At 44.5% G+C, this 16,754-nt stretch overlaps 1 pseudogene; it reads left to right on the forward strand.

Annotated features, from left to right (window-relative positions):
- Positions 1–2,795: 2,795 nt before the first annotated feature.
- Positions 2,796–14,151, forward strand: LOC136330035 (cytochrome P450 4A11-like; annotated as a pseudogene).
- The last annotated feature ends 2,603 nt before the right edge of the window (positions 14,152–16,754 follow it).

Below are 16,754 nucleotides of genomic sequence, written 5' to 3' on the forward strand. Positions count from 1 at the left end.
ACATAAGCTCCAGGATAGCAGGGACTTCTGTTGTTCGCTGCTGAATCTCCAGCACCTGGGATGGCAACTGACCCAGAGTAAGTCCTTAATACATATTTATCAAATAAATGAATGAGCGGATCCATCTACGCATCTACTCATTTATGTCTTTGTTCATTCACTGCAGTGGAATCATTTTGGGATGTCTACTGAGCTCAGCTGCTTTGAGAGCTCTTCCTCCACAAAGGATGGGTTCTGAATGCCCTCAACCACAGTTGATTTTAGCAGGTAAACACTTGGCCATATTACAATTAGATTCTCAAATAGGATTCACAGAGCCATTCAGACATGACATGTGATAGAATGGTAGCATTGGGAAGGTTACAAGTGCTCTCTTCCACCACGTAGACACAGCACCATGAGGACGGAGACTGTTGTTTATTTATTTGTATCTATATTGCCAGCTTCTAGAAAACTGTCAGGAAGAACCCAAATAAACACTTGGAAAGACAATGAATGCATGTACATACAGAGAGAAAGAATGAGAGACTCAGTTCGGCAACTTTCCAGTCCCTGGTTCTGCCCCTTCCACAGCCCAGGGCCCTCAGCCTCCTCTTTGTCTTTTTCTTTTTTTTTTTTTTTTTTTTTTTGTATTTTTCTGAAGCTGGAAACGGGGAGAGACAGTCAGACAGACTCCCACATGTGCCCGACCGGGATCCACCCGGCACGCCCACCAGGGGCGATGCTCTGACCAGAGCCACTCTAGTGCCTGGGGCAGAGGCCAAGGAGCCATCCCCAGCGCCCGGGCCATCTTTGCTCCAGTGGAGCCTTGGCTGCGGGAGGGGAAGAGAGAGACAGAGAGGAAGGAGAGGGAGAGGGGTGGAGAAGCAGATGGGCGCTTCTCCTGTGTGCCCTGGCCAGGAATCAAACCCGGGACTTCTGCACGCCAGGCCGACGCTCTACCACTGAGCCAACCGGCCAGGGATCCTCTTTGTCTTTTTTCTCTCTCTTACATTAGCTCAAGATTATACCCTGTTTCCCTGAAAATAAGACCTAGTGCAAATTTTTTTCAAGATTAGAAATATAAAGCCTCCCCTGAAAATAAGAAATAGCACATCCTTAGGAGCAAAAATTAATATAAGACATTGTCTTATTTTCGGGGAACCAGGGTAGATTGTTGTACATGGAAATAGAGTCACAAGAAATTCTTGATGGCATTCAGAGTTTGGCTGGTTATGCTGATGCTTGTGATGACATGACTACAGTATATTAATAAATGTTGATTTTGTTTTGTTCAACAATACATGTGAATTCTTGTTCATGGAAAAATAAGATATCCCCTGAAAATAAGACCTAGCACATCTTTAGGAGCAAAAATTAATATAAGCCACTGTCTTATTTTCGAGGAAACACAGTATCTGTCATTTGCAACAAGAAGTTTAAACAAGACTCACTCATCCACTCTCTTACACGCACTCATTTATTCTTTCTCCCATTTCTTCATTCTTTTAAAAATAAAGCATAATTCCTATAAGCCATGCTCTATGCAGCTCTAAGTACATAGAGATTATAGATTTTAAAGGTAAATTCACCAACAGGAGACCCAGAAATTAGAATATTGAGTTGAAATATAATAGAGACAACATGGAGCTCTGAGAACCCTGGGGTCAGCAGGCATGGGTGTAAACGCAGCTCACCTGGGCATATCCTTTAACAGTTTCCTCATTCTTCAGTGAAACAGGATAAAGTAATAATTCTTCCCCAATCATAGGTGTGCCTTGAGTATTACCCAATCGTACTACTTTGTTAGAGCTACTTAACAAACTGGGTGGCTAAAAACATCAGAAATTGAGTGTCTCACATTTCTGGAGACCAGAAGTCCAAAATCAAGTTGTTGGCAAGGTTGGCTCCATCTTCAGACTGTGAAGGAACCATCAGCTCCAGGCCTCTCTCCTTGGCTAACAAGCCACTGTCTTCTCCACATGACTCTTCATATCGTCTCCCCTCTAGGAGAGACTGTTTCTATGTCCAAACTTCTCCCTTTTTATAAAGACAGTTATGTTAGACAGGGCCCACTCTAATGACCTTTTTTTTTTTAAGTTAATTACTCCTATAAAGACCATATCTTCAAATAAAGCACATTCTGAGGTATAGGGAATTAAATCTTCAACATATGAATATGAAAGGGACTCTGTTCAACCAATAACTCTAATATTTTTAAGTCCATAAAAAAGGCTTGTACATTCACAACTGAACAGCTATCAAACACATAATATGTATAAGATTCTAAAGGCAGTTCCGCGTAAGGGCTCCGAAGCCAGAATATGATCTTAGACCAAGTGTTGAGAAAGAGCAAGAATCCAGATTAGTCTGACCAGTGGCAGTGCAGTAGATAGGGTGTATAGCTGGGACGTTGAGATTCCAGGTTCAAGACTCCAAGGTTCACTGGCTTGAGTGTGGGATCATCAACATGATCGCATAGTTTGAGCCCAAAGTCGCTCAGCTTGAAGCCTAAGGTAAAGGGCTTGAGAAAGGGGTCACTGGCTCAGCTGGAGCCCCCCCAATCAAGAAGCAATTAATTAACAAGTAATTAATGTAAGAAGAACAATTAATTAATATAAGAAGCAATTAATGAACAAGTAATTAATGTAAGAACAATTAATTAATATAAGAAGCAATTAATGAACAACAAAAGTACCAAAACTATGAGTTGATGCTTCTCATCTCTCTCTCTTCCCTTTTTTCTCTCTCACCAAAAAAAAGAATCCAGATTAGAGCCTGGTTCATCAGAAACAGTTCCAAACTCCTAAGCATTCATGACAGATCCAGAATTGTCTCCCTGTGGTCATCCTACCCTTCACCACCACTCCAAGACTAGACCTAAAGAGAAAGGTTTTATTGATTTGTCTTTCCCCTACTTACAGTACTCAAAGGACCAGGAGCTACAACGGCTTCTGAAATGGATAGAGAAATTCCCGTACGCCTGTCCTCGCTGGCTATGGGGCAGCCAGGTCATGTTCGTGGTTTATGACCCTGACTACATGAAGGTCATCCTGGGAAGATCAGGTGAAAGTGATACCTGCAGTGTGGCTGGAGCAGCTCTTCCTTCTTGGTTACATGCCCTTGGGTTGTGAAATTCCAGAAGAGACTCTTAGTTTTCTGCCATCATCACCTGACCCTCTCCCAACTGCACTGTCAGCCCACAAGATAGTGTAAGGCTAACAATACCTACTTAAAATTAATTGTTTCATAGCTGTCCAAGGCCAATTTTTATTACCTTTTTTTTTTCATTTTCTTTGTTTCTTTTTCTTTTTTTTTTCTATCTTTTTTCTTTCTTCCTTTTTCTTTTTTAAGCAGATTAAGAAAATCTGTTAAGTAAATTCCCACAGATCTGAAAAACTATTTCCCATCCACCTTGACTTGGTTTGGCACCTCTAAATGTTGCCTATCCAGGGTCATGGGATGACTAAGCCCCCATCAGTTGTAGGAAGACCACATATTTTTTCCTCTGGCACTGAAGATTGATTCACTATGCTAGTCCTGTGGGTATTCTGTTGCTGGGACACTGAGTCTGCCTTTCTGAGCCCACAGTGACTATTAAGACAAGGATACATGGATATGGGAGGCATGTGGAAGGTCACTTGAGACAAACAAGCAGCTGACAGTCATCAGGAATGGATGGCAGCCCATGGGCTGGACCACAGCTGCCTCCTGGGGGACTGCCTGCCTTGTTTTCTTTCCCCTCCAGTTTCTGTAATGCCCTTTCTTGTATTTCAGACCTAAAGTCTCATGTTTTCTACAGATTCCTGGCTCCTTGGATTGGTAAGTATGTCTAAACAGGACTGCAGTCCACCTGCCAGGTTGATTTACCAAGAGCTAACTCTTTGGCTCACAGAGAACAACAGATATCCAGAACCATATTGCACCATATCACTACCCTCATCTCTGAATCAAGCCTCATTTCTCTTCTTTTTTTTAAAAAAAAATAATTTTTTTTAATGGGATGACATCAATAAATCAGGATACATAGATTCAAAGATAAGAAGTCCAGGTTATTTTTGTCGTTCAATTATGTTGCATACCCATCACCCAAAGTCAGATTGTCCTCTGTCACCTTCTATCTAGTTTTCTTTGTGCCCCTCCCCCCCCTTCCCTCTCCCTTTCCCCCTCCCCCCTGTAACCACCACACTCTTATCAATGTCTCTTAGTTTCACTTTTATGTCCCACCTACGTATGGAATAATGCAGTTCCTGGTTTTTTCTGATTTACTTATTTCGCTTCATATCATGTTATCAAGATCCCACCATTTTGCTGTAAATGTTCCGATGTCATCATTTCTTATGGCTGAGTAGTATTCCATAGTGTATATGTGCCACATCTTCTTTATCCAGTCATCTACTGACAAAGCCTCATTTCTCTTCTAATAAAACCCTCACCCATTCCAGGAGGTGGTGAGAGGCTCCCTGAAACTCAACTTCTTCCTATCACTTCTCAGTGTCCTCCAATGTTTTTAGAGTTACATTTATTTACATTCTTCTATGACTTGCCCCCTACCATGCCTACTCTATCTCAGCCTTCATCTCATAGCTTTCATGACATCCTATGAACATGCTATTTGGGGAAGTTCACATTCCTGAAATGTACAGGCCCTTCCTGCTTTGCCCACGAAATGCCTTCTTCTTCTGACACACTTGGTTCCTCCCAAACTGTCCCCAGTCATCCTTCTGATTCTATCACCCTTCCCCCACACTTTTATCTGTGGTCCAGGGTATGGTTTGCTCCTGTTGAATGGGCAGAAGTGGTCACAGCATCGGCGGATTCTGACCCCAGCCTTCCACTCTGACATCCTGAAGCCCTATGTGGGGATCATGGCCAACTCTGTCCAAGTGATGCTGGTAAGTCTATTCCATTCTCACCTGCTCATACCCACTCACACCACAACTTACATAATACACATGTGTGTTCTTCTGACATCCATCAGACACAGCCAACCAGAATAACATGCTCAGAACCTACTATGTGACAGAGCTTCCCAACAGTGGATAGGACAGGAAGTGCCTAAGCACCAGCTTGGATCAACACTACCTTGTCATTGCCAAGGGAAAAGAGGGACAGAGGAAAACAGGGCCTTCTCTTCTTTCACCTCGATGTCTTCAACAGAGTGAACTAGAACAACAGTCATTTCTCTAGACAAGACAAACTGCTCCTGGCACTCCTGGGCAGTGGCAGCTTCACAGCAGGGTGTACATCCCAGGATGTCATTCAGATGGGCTCTGACCAAGGGTCCAAGGCTTCAGCCTGAATTGAGCCACTCCATGGAAGGAAATGGAGATTCGGTTCTCACTTACAGAGCCAACTCCTGCCATCATGTCACCTCCCATCAGGTCTCTGACCTCTCCAGCTATGCTCAGCTACCATTTGACAAATGAAAGAAATTAAAATCCCTGCTGTACCTTCTTTTAGCCCTGGTGCCAGTCACTTAGGTTTCCTCTTGCCTTGAGAGAGGTGCACTTGTTCCTCAGGTCTAGCTTAAACTCAGAGAAGACACCCTCTTTGTTCCCTGAGAAACAATGTTTTAAGGTCTGCTAAAATATTGTTACCACCCTAACTTATTTCTCAAATTCAAAATGAACTCAGATTATTATGAGAGAGCCTGTTTAATTTTATACTCAAACTTTCTCAGAAAATAATCCTCACTTTTCAAACATTTGTTTGCACTCTTAATGTGCTATAATGCTTCAGTTCTGGAAAGTGAGGTCTCTGGAGAAAAAGAGAGAGCTTAGCTGTGTCGCCAGAGGCCCTCGGAGGGAGTAGAGCAGGGTCAATGTCCTCCTCCCATTACAGGACAAATGGGAGGAGCTCGTCAGCCAGGACTCACATCTGGAGATCTTTGAACACGTCTCCGTGATGACCCTGGACACCATCATGAAGTGTGCCTTCAGCCAGCAGGGCAGCGTCCAGACAGACAGGTCAGCAATAATCCTTCTGCTACAGGACTTTTGTTTTACCATCTGACGTAAACTACCTGAAGAGGCAGTTCAGGCAGCTGAGATGCTCATCACACTAAAAGCAAGTGTGTTGAGAGCTCCTGACCACAGACAAATTCCAGTCCAAATCAAACCTTGACTCAGCCACAGATCCCTGATCCCTGACACAGGGAGAAGCCTGGTTGCTCATAGCACTTATAAAGGCACTCAAGGGCTGTAAGACAGAAGCATTAAATGTTTGTGGGAACGCCCACAAAGAGCCCCACTACACCTCCAAGTCAGAAGCCACCAAATACCAGAGTCTTTTATGTATCTGCTCCCTTCAGAAACTCCCAATCTTACATCCAGGCCATTGGAGACCTGAAAAATCATTTTCATAATCGAGTGAGGAATTTCTTCTACCAGAATGACATCATCTACTGGCTGACTCCTCTAGGCCACTGGAACGACCGGTCCTGCCAGGTTGCCCATGAACACACAGGTTTGTCTCCATCCCCCAAACTGATCCCCTCTGTCACCAGACTCATAGCAAAGGGACTGGCTCTGACCCTCAAGAGCCTGGCCCCTGTTGCACTTCAGGAGCTGAGACACACTGGCAGCTGATACTTTTCTGGTGCAATTCTTGGGAACCAAGATGTTAGGCTGCATGAGGCTGTGCAGGGGTTTACATGTGTCATCGCACTGGAGATGTCACCCCCTCCAAGCAGCATTCAGTTATATCCTACACCATGACTGTGCTATTGAGAGGAGGCCTGACCTGCAATCAGAGGGTGCTAGAGCTCTCACCCCTGATGTGCACACCCATTGCCATGCTCATCCTGATTCACTGGCACCCAGATTGGAGCAGGGTGAGGGTAGGTGCAGCAGCCACTCTGGGTTTCAGTTTCTGGGCCCCCTGCGCTCTGAGCTCTGCCTGGGGACCACTGTTCTTTACAGACCAAGTGATCAAGCTGAGGGAGGCACATCTGCAGGAGCAGGAAGAGCTGGAGAAGGTCAGGAGAAAGAAGCACTTAGATTTCCTGGACATCCTCCTCTTTGCCAGAGTGAGTGTGTGTAGGAGGCCTGAGGTTTTGCCCAGAAATCCAGAGAAAGAGGCAAACCCTACACTCTTCCCGTGCCTTCTCCAGATGAAGGATGGGAGCCCCTTGTCTGACAAGGACCTCCGTGCTGAAGTGGACACATTCATGTTTGAGGGTCATGACACCACTGCCAGTGGCATCTCCTGGATCCTCTATGCTCTGGCTGCGCACCCCGAGCATCAGGAGAGGAGCCGCAAGAAGGTCCAGAGCCTCCTGGGGGATGGCGCCTCCATCACCTGGTGAGTGCTCAGGAGATGGGAGAGCCCTGCCCACTCAGCTAGACAAGAAGCCCTGGTCTGCCTGGGCCCTGCCTGCCCTCAGGTTGTGCTTCATTCATTTCAGGGATCACCTGGATCAGATGCCCTGCACCACCATGTGCATCAAGGAGGCACTGCGACTCTATCCACCTGTACCACATATTGGCAGAGAGCTCAGCAAGCCCATCCCTTCCCTGATGGACACTCCTTACCCAAAGGTCTGAACTTCACCCCACTCACTATCCTAGGCACTCTGCAAGAACACATGGGAGATCAGATCCATATATCTAGAGCAGTTCTGAAACTCTATGCTCTGTGTCTTCACCATTGTGTGGATGCTTACTTTGTAGTTTGGGTGAAAAACATAAAATGTCTGGCTCATATTTTGACCACAGCAAAAGTTCATTAAATATGAGTTATCCTTCAACTCATAGAGAAAAAAATCATTTTGGTACATTCACCTAAATAGGGTCTGTCTCAATTTTGTCATCTCACATGACTAGAATCCTAATCTTCTCTTATTCTCCAAGACTAGCATTCCATCACATTTAGAATCCCTGGTTTTATGGTGCTACAGTCATTCCATTTGAAGGCACTAGTGTCCTGTGATTCTTTTTTTATTTTAATATTAAAGCATATTATACTACGAGAGCAAGCTTACATGCAGAAACAATTTGATTGGTAGGATGATTCCCTATGATTTTCTTTTGTTTTTTTAATTCTTATTGAATTAATGGGGGTGACACCTGTTTATAAAATTACATATGTTTCAGGTGTAAAATTCTATAATATATCATCTGTATATTATATTGTGTGCTCATCATTCAAAGTCAAATTTTCTTCCATCGCCATTTATCAACCGTTGACCTTCTTTTGCCTCCCATCACCTCCCTTTTCCTCTGGTAATCACCATATTGTTGCCTATGTCTAGGAGTTGGGTTTTTTGTTGTTGTTGTTGTTGTTGTTGTTGTTGTTGTTATTTTAGTTTTTGCTTTTTGCTTCAACCCTTTACCCTTAATTCTAACACTTCATGCTCTAATCCCAACTACAGATTACAAAATTCTAGGGACAAATATATCCACATTTTCTCATCTATTTGAATATCCCTCATATCTGAAATAATATGTGCATAACTCTTTTGTGACAAATGCAAAGAACCATAAACATGACAATTAATTTAATAATGACTCAGTCGATGTAATCTTCTTTACAAGGAGATGTTAGAATCTGAATGTGGCTTCCAGAATTCTTCTCTAAAATTTTAATCTCTGAGAGTAAGGGTTGCAGAGACCATCAGACAAGGCTAAGGGTACATGTGGTTTCTTTCTTCTGGGATGTAGGCAAATGAGGTAGATCAAGAAATCCATTGTCATAGGTCAACTGGTTCAGTCTCTGAAGAGCCCTCAGTCTGATGGCAGAGAGCAGCTGAGGACCAGATCTGAGACCCCTGCCATGATTAGAGACCACCCTTGGCTCAATTTTGGTCTGATTCCTAACCCTGCTACATCCTAACTGTCATAATAGGCAAGCTAAGCTGCTCAACCTTTCTGAAGCTCAGATGTCTCATTCGAACGATGGGAATATGAATGTGCCCCTTGGAAGGCTGTCATGAGGTTGAATGAGTTAATGCATAATCCCCAAGGACTCATAGGTGGCACTGATAAATGTGGGTTTTAACTTGATTGGCTACAAATAAAATAAGCTTTCAATTCTTTCTTGCCCCTCATTCCTGGGTCATAGTTATCTACATTAATGTATGTGTACACCTGACTTTACCGTGTGCAACTACCTCTATTGCAATAGGATCATTCCTCTTGAAGTGACTCTCTTTGTGGCTCCCAAGGTTTGTGTGCATGCACCTGTCCCCTCCTGGCATGTGTGTGATTGCTCTTCTCTCTTCTTCCTGCCCTACAGGAGTCATAGTCTCACTTTCCATTTATGCCCTTCACCACAATCCAAAGGTGTGGCCAAATCCAGAGGTATGATGGCTGTGGGAAAGAGGATGGGCTGATCTCTCAAGACAACCCCTTCTCCTGTTTCAACCCCTGGGAGTCTCATGTCCTAATGGATTGGAAGGAGGGATGTGACCTACCTGTCCCGGCCCTGGTGCTCTCTCTGCAGGTGTTTGACCCTTCCCGTTTTGCATGGGGTTCTGATACATATAGCCATGCTTTCCTGCCCTTCTCAGGCGGATCAAGGTGAGTGTTCTGTACTTGGGTGGGGTATCACGGGAGCATACCCTGATGTTTGTGACCACTACATTTATATGTGGTGTCTGCAGTTATGGTTTTATATGAGGGTGTGTTGGGAGTGAGGCATTTGTCAATATGTACAAAGGAAAAGTGGCATTTCAGGACATGACACAGACACTTTACTCACTGACTTCCTCTCAAAAACAATTGATTGCCTTTTTTATGCTTTTTGTCAATGTTGGACTATGTAGACAGTGGGATATGGTATATAAATTTCTCTTTATATAATAAATTTTTCCATTTGGAAAGTTTCTTATGGTTATGTGAATATTAATATGTAGTCAAACTTTCTGTTGAGATAGATTGCAAAAACTGTGAGGAACACATTGGTCTGAAACACTCTTCAGTGGCTACTTTTCGAATAGCCACCCACAATGCAGTGTCAGTCATTGTTCTGAAGTTCAGTTATTCTGGAGTTTTCCTCACTTCAGGAATACAGCTTCTCAGACTTATAATTTTCCATAAAAATTAGACTTCAGATTGATTTCCTTAATTATCAGTAAAAGAGATTTTTTTCATCTTCCCTCAGGGAAGTCCAGCCACTGCCTTTTCTACTTCACTGATCTGCCACTCACCATGTCTGTGATATTTGTGTCTGTTTGGATTTCCAGCCACCTTCCTTGTGTCAACTATTCAAGCACAGTGCACAAATGGGGCTATAAGTATTTAAAGGGAGCTTTGATTCAATGTGTGCCTCTCTAGGTTTGCAATCTATCCCCAAAAAAGTTTGACTTGACATGAATATCCACATAAGTGTGACAGTTCTTTCAGTTTTGACAGAATTCTATATATAAAGTAGAATTTAAATATCATAGCCCCACAGTCTACAGAGTCCAACATTGGCAAACAGCATAAAAATAAAGACAATCACTGATTTTGAGAGAAAACCCACGTTTTGTATATGACATATACATTGAAAGCTTCCCGGTGTGTAAACTACACAGCACACTTGAAATAGCTGTTGAATACACTCCAGAACTGATGCTGTTTTTTCAAATGCTACAGAAATCCTCCTGTGAAATATGTAGTAACTTCCATAAATTTTGAACTTGCTTACAAGAAACAAGATTTTTCAGAATCCATAAGTCTGTGAGTTCTTCAAACAGTGAATCAGGTTTAACGGAACAGACTTTAAACAAATTGTTCTAGAGACTAACTGGCTCCAGCATTTGATTTCTCCTGGGATGGAGTCCTTCTTCATAGACCTTGATTGCAAGTCATATATCTGCCACTAGAGGGCAGGAGAGCACTAGGCAACTTAATTTCTAGGTCAGAAATCATGTTTACTTTTTTTTTTCAATTTTTATTTACTTTTTCAATTAGATTAACTTTATTCACATATAAAAGTACTAGAAAGCCCGGCAGTCATACAAAATGACCGCTGTTCTAGATATTATAAATTGTAATTAAAATGATTTGTGCAAAGGTGTCTGCTAATTCAAACTGAATTACCCAGGGCAGGCGGCGAGGACGCCCCTTTGCTTACTGCCCCACGGGGTTTCCCCCTTCTACTTGCTTAATTGCTTAAAGTAGAGTGCAATGAAGGAAACCACTGGTGGTACATTTCTTAAGAGCCACCGCTAGCTCAATAAATAAAGGTGATTTAAATAATAAAATGTTAATTCACATGTCAAAGATCTCTTTGTACACAACATTTCTTGTGTAGATCTTTCCATCATTTTTAAGCTCGCCTTGCAGAGGACCATCAATTATTTTTAATTTTAAGTCTGTTCTTTCACGAACTCTTGAACAGGCAACATAAAGTTGACCGTGTCCAAATGCAGGCTCAGGTAAAAAAATGCCAACACGCTTAAGCATTTGGCCCTGAGACTTATTGATGGTCATAGCAAAGGCAAGTTTTACAGGAAATTGTCTACGTCTCAATTGAAATGGCAACCCTGTTTGAGATGGAGCCAAATCAATTCTTGGAATGACATGTATTTCACCTTTAGAGGAGCTAAAGACTTAGCTATTATGACATTTTTTTCAATTGGAGAACCTCTAGTCTTGTACGATTGCAAAGACCCCTTCTGATGTTAAGATTTCTTAACAGCATAATAATTGCTCCAATCTTTAACCTCAATTTGTGAGGTGGCATGTCAGAAGGCGGGACTATTTGAATGCCATGGCAACTTCACCCCATTGGCTAGTACAGTTACGCAAGCAAACAATAAGCTATCGGCGACAAACAGACACTTAAACCGCATATAATAAAGATTTCTTAAGCCTATCTTTTTGTGCTAACTCTTGTGTTAGGAAATGAATAAGATAATGTCCCTGCCTCTAGTAGTTCAGAGTTAAGAAACCAATAAATATCTCTACTCAAGACAGACATTATATATTCATTCTTTGTTTCACTCACTCATTCACTCATTGAGCAGATTGTTGAATGTCCCATGGTCCTTATAATATCGCAGGAACTTGATGGTGATGTACCCCTGAATTAAATACTAATGGCCTTGGAGTCTGGGGAAGAAAAGGTACAGCCAGCAGAGTGAAGACAGGATGTCATTGGATTTAGCCTTGAGCGTGTGGCAGGAAGAGGTGGAGGGAGGGCATTCTCTGTGATCTCAACAACATGAGCTGAGTTAGGAAGTGGAGATGGACAGGTAAGAGGTAAGGGGGGCAGCAACCCATAGAGGGCTACCTGTGATTTGGAGCATAGGAGGGACTGAGATAAGTCATGGCTTCATTGTAGAGGGAGGGAAGACAGAGACACAAAAGTCCAGAGGAGGAGACTGTTGAATGTCAAGGAGCTACATTTCTTCAGGCTACAGAAGCTGGTAGACTGAGGGAGGAGGGAAAGGCAGGAGTTTAGACCATTATTAGGAGGCAGGTAATAAAACTGGTTGAAGGTCAATAATGTCTAGTTGCCCCAGGAAATTTCCCTGTTGTCATCTTCATTTCCTTACACAATTTCATGTCTCCTTCTCTGTGAACCTTTCCTTCTCTTTGAGGATCGAGGTCCCAGTGCGTCCCTCTGAGTAGTGAAGACTTGAGTGTGTGCCCCCCACACACACTCCATATCATGCCATGGCCTGGCTTCCACATTGTGAAACCAGAAACTGCTTATAGAAGGAATGGACAAGCTAATAATTAATTTTTGGTTGCCTGACCTGTGATGGTGCAGTGGATAATGCATCAAACTGGAATGCCACGTTTGCCAATTCAAAACCCTGGGCTTGCCTGGCCAAGGCACATATGAGAACCACTTCTGCCCATCTTCTCTCTCTCTTTCCTCTCTCTTAAGAAAAAAAAATCTTTTGGTGATTCATTTGACTTTACTCGGTATCTTAGGGCACTGAACTTCCCCTAACAGGATCCCATGCCTGCTGGGAGCAGAAAGAGAAGTTAGGAGCTACTTGTGGAAGAGAAATAGGCTTTGTCAAAGTTCAGGGGCAGAATGTGAAGAGAGACTGGTGGGGTAAAAGTCTGCACAACCTAACAGAAAGGGGATCAGGTTGACTCACATTGGAATCCCTTGGTCCTGGCAAGGGCTATGGGTCAGTGGCCAATACCTACCCAGCAAAAAAAAAGGGGGAGGGAAATTGCTGGAGGGTGTGAGACCATTTCTCATGTCATTTCCCTCCCTGGCCCAGGAACTGCATGAGGAAGCAATTTGCAATGAACGAGCTGAAGGTGGTCGTGGCCTTGACCCTGCTTCGCTTTGAGCTGGTAGCAGATCCTTTCAGAATTCCCATCCTCTTAGAGCAGGGGTCCCCAAACTATGGCCCGCGGGCCACATGCGGCCCCCTGAGGCCATTTATCCGGCCCCCTGAGGCCATTTATCCGGCCCCAGCCGCACTTCCGGAAGGCGCACCTCTTTCATTGGTGGTCAGTGAGAGAGCACAGGATGCATCCTGTGTGCTGTATGTGGTGGCGCCACAAAGTGCAGCGATGCGGGACGCACGCGTCAGGACTCCGGAAGCGCGTCATATCACTTGTTATGGCTAGCATTGACAAATATGGAACCAGACACTGACCATCTCATTAGCCAAAAGCAGGCCCATAGTTCCCATTGAAATACTGGTCAGTTTGTTGATTTAAATTTACCTGTTCTTTATTTTAAATATTGTATTTGTTCCTGTTTTGGTTTTTTACTTTAAAATAAGTTATGTGCAGTGTGCTTAGGGATTTGTTCATAGTTTTTTATAGTCCGGCCCTCCAACGGTCTGAGGGACAGTGAACTAGCCCCCTGTGTAAAAAGTTTGGGGACCCCTGTCTTAGAGGAAGTTGTGTTGAAATCCAAGAATGGGATCCACCTGCAGCTCAGAAAGCTCCTCTAACCCTGATGACACAAGGACAAGCTCTGAGGAACTCCTTCCTGCCTTCCTGTTACCCACTCCCATCCCCTATCTCTCTTATCAATTCCTGCCTTCCATCTGTACACCTGCCAATCTACCTGATCTCCTCCTCCAGTCCTCTGCCTGTCTGCCCTCTCCCTGTCTTTTCCACTTTCTGCCTGCTTGTCTGTCCCTGTATTAGTTACCTTTAGCTGCTGTAATAATTTATAACAGCCTCAGTGACTTGAAACACCAAAAATTTTTTCTCCTGTGTTCTGGAGTCAGAAGTCTGAAATGTGTTTCACTGGACTACAACCACGGTGTTGGCAGAGCCCCCACATCCTGGGCTCTCAGAGAAAATCCCTGTCATTGTCCCTCTAGCATCTGAGCTGCATTACTTTCCTTGCCTCTTGGAGCTCTCCTCCATCTTCAAATCCAACAGCATCTTCAAATGTCTCTCTGTTTCTGTCTTCACATTTCCTTCTCTTTTATGAGGACATTTGTGATTACACGGGCCCACTCAGTTCCAACAGGACATAGTCACGCCTTGCAAGAATTAGACCATGGATGTGTTGGGAGTCATTATTCAGCCTAACATATCCCTATGTGATCTTCATTGGCCTGTGTTCCCAAATCCCTTCTGTGTGCTACATCTCTGCACATTTGTCATAACAAACCCTCACTTTTCTTTCTCCCTGGAATAAAGTTAATAATGTCTGTCTTCTCTTGAGAGACAAGGAAGGGAGACAATATCTGCTCTGTGGTGCCAGGACCCATCACCTCAGCGGCCGTGGGACGAGCCGCTGTCCAGAAGGGACTTGGAGGAGTTCAAGTGTTTAAATTGGTGTGGCCAGTGAGTGAGGATGTCAGCAAAGAGCTTGCAGTACCTTCCTCACAGGACAGGCTCTTGGCAGTCCCTTGCATTTCTCGTCAGCTACTCTAAGGCAGAGGGGCTTCTGCAACACTGCCACATGTGGTGACTATGTGGGTGATGGTCTTCCTGACCCAGGGGTCTGTTCCCTTAGTCCTCCTTCACCAGCCTCTCTCAACCCGGTTCTGTTCTCTTGCTGGTTCTGAACACAGGTCTTCCTCCTTTCCTACTCCTTGCCATTCTTAGACCAGGGTCCTGGATGCCACACGTCTATGGCACAGACAGACCTCTAGGCACCCCACTGCCTTTGGTGAGATGTCTCATCCTGCCTCCCTGAAGGGCTTCTCTCCCAACCAGTACTGGCATCCAGGTTCTTCCTCCCAGTCTCCTGGCCTCCTAGGTCCCTGGTCCAATTCAGCCCTGCTTTAAGAAGAGGCAGGGTGGACACTCAGTGCTTACTAAGACATAGAGCAGAAAAGTGAGCTGAGAGCATGCTGAACAGGAAGTTCACAGGTCCCCCGACATCAAGAGTGCAAAAGGGCTCGGTGGCCATGCTCAGAGAGCACAGGAAAATGGGAGCTTGGAATGCTGGTAGTCAACCATGCTTATGTGCTCTAAGCAAAGATTCCACTGGGGTGAGAACAGGGACCAAGATGTGACCCTGTTGGCTTCAGGAAATGGTAGAACTCTAGCCTGAGCCCTTGGTCACATGCTCACCTGCATGACACATACACAGAGATTCTCAGGTGCAGCCAGACCCATATGTACCCTCACACACCACACTCTACCCACACACATGTGCACACACGTGGACACCAGTGCCTGCGGTCAGACAGGGCAGCAGGTAGTGTGGTTAGAGCAGGAAGCATGAAATGGAATTCATCTCTGGTGCTCTCAGGCCCCCAACCTCTGTCCTCCCCTCCCACATGGAGCCTCCCCTTTCCTCTGGCTCCAGAGTGCTCTGCTCTTATTCTCACCAACACGTGTCCTCAGAGAAGTCAATGTTCCCTATGGAGCCTTGGTCATAGGAGCCCAGAATCAGAAGACTCGGCTCAAGCTCCTCCCTGATAGCATCTTGGCAGGGTCCTTCCCTTAATATTAAAGTGGGATAAGGGCCTCCTGCAATCCTGCCTCACAGATCTCCAGACAGTTGAAAGAAAAGGAGATATGTCTTAAACCTGGGTGCACCCCATGCGCCAGGGTTGGTTATGACCACTTGCATAGTTCCCAGGTGACAGCTATTGAAACCACATCTTCACTTGTGCAGAGAAAGATCTGTTCAAGCCAGGACACAGAGGGACATCAGTGACATGGTAAACACTCTGGCTAAGGTTTCTGCATCTCAGCCTTAGGCAGACAAGGAGGTCTGGGTCTTAGCAGGGCTTTGCAAAAGTGAGCAGCTGCTCATGGACAACCTTCAAGGGCGATGGCCTTCTTCTGAGAGGGGAAGCCTCAATAGCAGGAAGAATGTGTCTCCAGATGGGCCATCCTCTCTGGGCAGCATGAAAACATTCCCGTGTCCCAGGGCTAGAATTCTCCTCTCTTGTTCCTCCCCCACTATCAGTGCCCTATCTTTCAGACCTGTCTAATTCCTCAATTGGAGCTCACTAATAGCCTTAGACCTTGAACCTTAGAGGTATATGTAGCCATCAGGTAGCCGCTGCAGTGACAACCAGGGAAGGAGCTATGGTTCATCATGTGGCCTTAGCCTGAGGCTCTCCTCCAAAAGTTCTTTGTCCCTCATACCTCATCATGCCTAAAAGCATAATTCAAACACTTTGTCTTCCAGAAAGTTCCCCTCTGATGTCATTCTACCACCTTACCCAGCCAAAAGCCAAATACCCAAAGCAGTGGGTGACACTGGCACAGACATTGATGATGTCAGGAGTGCCACAGAAACACATCTCAGGAAGGCAGAAGACATACCTGTGAAATCATATTCCACATTCCTTGACCTTGGCTGTGCTTACTTGCGTGGTTTGCTTTAGAAATTCATTGTTCTGTGTATTTTTGTTGTAGGCAAATTTTCTCTGTGCTATTTCCCAA

This window comes from Saccopteryx bilineata, chromosome 3 (genome assembly GCF_036850765.1).
Source record: "Saccopteryx bilineata isolate mSacBil1 chromosome 3, mSacBil1_pri_phased_curated, whole genome shotgun sequence".
Lineage (NCBI taxonomy): Eukaryota > Metazoa > Chordata > Mammalia > Chiroptera > Emballonuridae > Saccopteryx > Saccopteryx bilineata.